Source organism: Salvelinus namaycush, unplaced genomic scaffold (genome assembly GCF_016432855.1).
Source record: "Salvelinus namaycush isolate Seneca unplaced genomic scaffold, SaNama_1.0 Scaffold1066, whole genome shotgun sequence".
In the NCBI taxonomy this organism is placed as follows: Eukaryota; Metazoa; Chordata; class Actinopteri; order Salmoniformes; family Salmonidae; genus Salvelinus; species Salvelinus namaycush.
In genome coordinates this window covers 47,434-52,274 of record NW_024057749.1, presented here as the reverse complement: position 1 = coordinate 52,274, position 4,841 = coordinate 47,434, and the positions used below count along the sequence as shown (strand labels likewise).

Below are 4,841 nucleotides of genomic sequence, written 5' to 3'. Positions count from 1 at the left end.
CAGCTGTAAAGTCCTGTTCCTCTCTCTGCTTCTCCACCCTAGCTTTGGATGCAGCACCTCTCTCTGCTTCTCCAGCCTAGCTTTGGATGCAGCACCTCTCTCTGCTTCTCCACCCTAGCTTTGGATGCAGCACCTCTCTCTGCTTCTCCACCCTAGCTTTGGATGCAGCACCTCTCTCTGCTTCTCCACCCTAGCTTTGGATGCAGCACCTCTCTCTGCTTCTCCACCCTAGCTTTGGATGCAGCACCTCTCTCTGCTTCTCCAGCCTAGCTTTGGATGCAGCACCTCTCTCTGCTTCTCCACCCTAGCTTTGGATGCAGCACCTCTCTCTGCTTCTCCACCCTAGCTTTGGATGCAGTACCTCTCTCTGCTTCTCCACCCTAGCTTTGGATGCAGTACCTCTCTCTGCTTCTCCACCCTAGCTTTGGATGCAGCACCTCTCTCTGCTTCTCCACCCTAGCTTTGGATGCAGCACCTCTCTCTGCTTCTCCACCCTAGCTTTGGATGCAGCACCTCTCTCTGCTTCTCCACCCTAGCTTTGGATGCAGCACCTCTCTCTGCTTCTCCACCCTAGCTTTGGATGCAGTACCTCTCTCTGCTTCTCCACCCTAGCTTTGGATGCAGCACCTCTCTCTGCTTCTCCACCCTAGCTTTGGATGCAGTACCTCTCTCTGCTTCTCCACCCTAGCTTTGGATGCAGTACCTCTCTCTGCTTCTCCACCCTAGCTTTGGATGCAGCACCTCTCTCTGCTTCTCCACCCTAGCTTTGGATGCAGTACCTCTCTCTGCTTCTCCACCCTAGCTTTGGATGCAGCACCTCTCTCTGCTTCTCCACCCTAGCTTTGGATGCAGTACCTCTCTCTGCTTCTCCACCCTAGCTTTGGATGCAGCACCTCTCTCTGCTTCTCCACCCTAGCTTTGGATGCAGTACCTCTCTCTGCTTCTCCACCCTAGCTTTGGATGCAGTACCTCTCTCTGCTTCTCCACCCTAGCTTTGGATGCAGTACCTCTCTCTGCTTCTCCACCCTAGCTTTGGATGCAGTACCTCTCTCTGCTTCTCCACCCTAGCTTTGGATGCAGCACCTCTCTCTGCTTCTCCACCCTAGCTTTGGATGCAGCACCTCTCTCTGCTTCTCCACCCTAGCTTTGGATGCAGCACCTCTCTCTGCTTCTCCACCCTAGCTTTGGATGCAGTACCTCTCTCTGCTTCTCCACCCTAGCTTTGGATGCAGCACCTCTCTCTGTTTCTCCACCCTAGCTTTGGATGCAGTACCTCTCTCTGTTTCTCCACCCTAGCTTTGGATGCAGTACCTCTCTCTGTTTCTCCACCCTAGCTTTGGATGCAGTACCTCTCTCTGTTTCTCCACCCTAGCTTTGGATGCAGCACCTCTCTCTGTTTCTCCACCCTAGCTTTGGATGCAGCACCTCTCTCTGCTTCTCCACCCTAGCTTTGGATGCAGTACCTCTCTCTGTTTCTCCACCCTAGCTTTGGATGCAGTACCTCTCTCTGTTTCTCCACCCTAGCTTTGGATGCAGTACCTCTCTCTGCTTCTCCACCCTAGCTTTGGATGCAGTACCTCTCTCTGCTTCTCCACCCTAGCTTTGGATGCAGTACCTCTCTCTGCTTCTCCACCCTAGCTTTGGATGCAGCACCTCTCTCTGCTTCTCCACCCTAGCTTTGGAGGCAGCACCTCTCTCTGCTTCTCCACCCTAGCTTTGGAGGCAGCACCTCTCTCTGCTTCTCCAGCCTAGCTTTGGATGCAGCACCTCTCTCTGCTTCTCCACCCTAGCTTTGGATGCAGCACCTCTCTCTGCTTCTCCACCCTAGCTTTGGATGCAGCACCTCTCTCTGCTTCTCCACCCTAGCTTTGGATGCAGCACCTCTCTCTGCTTCTCCACCCTAGCTTTGGATGCAGTACCTCTCTCTGCTTCTCCACCCTAGCTTTGGATGCAGTACCTCTCTCTGCTTCTCCACCCTAGCTTTGGATGCAGCACCTCTCTCTGCTTCTCCACCCTAGCTTTGGATGCAGTACCTCTCTCTGCTTCTCCACCCTAGCTTTGGATGCAGTACCTCTCTCTGCTTCTCCACCCTAGCTTTGGATGCAGCACCTCTCTCTGCTTCTCCACCCTAGCTTTGGATGCAGCACCTCTCTCTGCTTCTCCACCCTAGCTTTGGATGCAGCACCTCTCTCTGCTTCTCCACCCTAGCTTTGGATGCAGCACCTCTCTCTGCTTCTCCACCCTAGCTTTGGATGCAGCACCTCTCTCTGCTTCTCCAGCCTAGCTTTGGATGCAGCACTTCTCTCTGCTTCTCCACCCTAGCTTTAGATGCAGCACCTCTCTCTGCTTCTCCACCCTAGCTTTGGATGCAGTACCTTTCTTTCCTTATCTGCCAATCGTAATAACGAGGTTTAGATTAAATCAGGATTTGTTCAGTTTATTAGACGTCTATATTATTACACAACCCATTTAAAGGGGCATTACACTCAAATGTTAAGATTGTCAAATGTTTTCAAACCTCAAATGTAGTCTTATGATGGATAGTTCACCCAAATATACAAAATTACATTTTGTACGTTGTTTTCCTTACCCTGTAATCAGTCGATGGACGAGGTAAAACAGCAATGCATGCTTTGTATTTGTTTAGCATTTATAGCACAAAACCAATGTAAGACAATATCTCTGATGTTAGGATTTACAGCACAAAACCAATGTAAGACAATATCTCTGATGTTAGGATTTACAGCACAAAACCAATGTAAGACAATATCTCTGATGTTAGCATTTACAGCACAAAACCAATGTAAGACAATATCTCTGATGTTAGCATTTACAGCACAAAACCAATGTAAGACAATATCTCTGATGTTAGCATTTACAGCACAAAACCAATGTAAGACAATATCTCTGATGTTAGCATTTACAGCACAAAACCAATGTTAGTCAATATCTCTGATGTTAGCATTTACAGCACAAAACCAATGTAAGTCAATATCTCTGATGTTAGCATTTACAGCACAAAACCAATGTAAGTCAATATCTCTGATGTTAGCATTAATGGCTCCCTAGTCAGGACTTTGGTCCCGTAGGGCTTTGTTAAGAAGTAGTGCACTATATAGGGAATAGGGTGCTGGATGCTCTCCTTAAGAAGTAGTGCACTATATAGGGAATAGGGTGCTGGATGCTCTCCTTAAGAAGTAGTGCACTATATAGGGAATAGGGTGCTGGGTGCTCTCCAGGCTCCACTGTGTTGAGATGAAGGTACTTCCCTGTTAGTTACCACCTGCTGTCTAGTCCTGTGAGTCAGCCTGTCCTCAGTGGCCTGGGCTGCGTCCTAAATGGCTCCCTGGGCTCTGTTCAGAAGTAGTGTACTATATAGGGAATAGGGTGCTGGATGCTCTCCAGGCTCCACTGTGTTGAGATGAAGGTACTTCCCTGTTAGTTACCACCTGCTGTCTAGTCCTGTGAGTCAGCCTGTTCTCAGTGGCCTGGGCTGCGTCCTAAATGGCTCCCTGGGCTCTGTTCAGAAGTAGTGCACTATATAGGGAATAGGATGTCATTTGGGCCTCAGGACGGGAGTTAAGTGGTATAGGACAGGTTTAAGGACAGGACTCTAGGTGTTGTATCAGAAGTGGTATAGGACAGGTTTAAGGACAGGACTAGGGGTTGTATCAGAAGTGGTATAGGACAGGTTTAAGGACAGGACTAGGGGTTGTATCAGAAGTGGTATAGGACAGGACTCTAGGGGTTGTATCAGAAGTGGTATAGGACAGGTTTAAGGACAGGACTCTAGGTGTTGTATCAGAAGTGGTATAGGACAGGACTCTAGGGGTTGTATCAGAAGTGGTATAGGACAGGTTTAAGGACAGGACTCTAGGTGTTGTATCAGAAGTGGTATAGGACAGGACTCTAGGTGTTGTATCAGAAGTGGTATAGGACAGGACTCTAGGTGTTGTATCAGAAGTGGTATAGGACAGGACTCTAGGTGTTGTATCAGAAGTGGTATAGGACAGGACTCTAGGTGGTGTATCAGAGGTGGTATAGGACAGGACTCTAGGGGTTGTATCAGAAGTGGTATAGGACAGGACTCTAGGTGTTGTATCAGAAGTGGTATAGGACAGGACTCTAGGGGTTGTATCAGAAGTGGTATAGGACAGGTTTAAGGACAGGACTCTAGGTGTTGTATCAGAAGTGGTATAGGACAGGACTCTAGGTGTTGTATCAGAAGTGGTATAGGACAGGACTCTAGGGGTTGTATCAGAAGTGGTATAGGACAGGACTCTAGGGGTTGTATCAGAAGTGGTATAGGACAGGACTCTAGGTGTTGTATCAGAAGTGGTATAGGACAGGTTTAAGGACAGGACTAGGGGTTGTATCAGAAGTGGTATAGGACAGGACTCTAGGGGTTGTATCAGAAGTGGTTATAGGTTACAGGAACTCTAGGGGGTTGTATCAGAAGTAGGTGTATAGGACAGGACTCTAGGTGTTGTATCAGAAGTGGTATAGGACAGTTTTAAAAGGACAGGACTAGGGGTTGATCAGAAGTGGTATAGGACATGACTCTAGGTGTTGTATCGAAGTGGTATAGGACAGGACCCTAGGGTTGTATCAGAAGTGGTATATGACAGGACTCTAGTGTTGTATCAGAAGTGGTATAAGGACAGACTCTAGGTGTTGTTCACCACAATAGTGGACAAACGTCCACAACTTTCAATCTTGCCCAGCGTTACACATATAAAAATGGGTTGAGTGCATGCATTTCAAGAGAAAAAACGTCCCACAAATATCCCTGTCACAGAACATACACATCACACGCTCTCACACAACACACATCTAGAGAA

At 48.2% G+C, this 4,841-nt stretch overlaps 1 long non-coding RNA gene across 5 annotated transcripts; it reads left to right on the top strand.

Moving 5' to 3' along the window:
• Positions 1–3,606: 3,606 nt before the first annotated feature.
• Positions 3,607–4,512, top strand: LOC120035603. Of its 5 annotated transcripts, none has more exons than XR_005474231.1 (4): positions 3,607–3,617; positions 3,710–3,985; positions 4,130–4,349; positions 4,476–4,512. It is a non-coding gene; the product is annotated as an uncharacterized LOC120035603 (long non-coding RNA). The 5 variants fall into 5 exon arrangements; XR_005474232.1 differs by lacking the exon at positions 4,476–4,512 and adding an exon at positions 4,368–4,423 and having other exon boundaries at positions 4,130–4,321; XR_005474230.1 differs by lacking the exon at positions 4,476–4,512 and adding an exon at positions 4,396–4,421.
• The last annotated feature ends 329 nt before the right edge of the window (positions 4,513–4,841 follow it).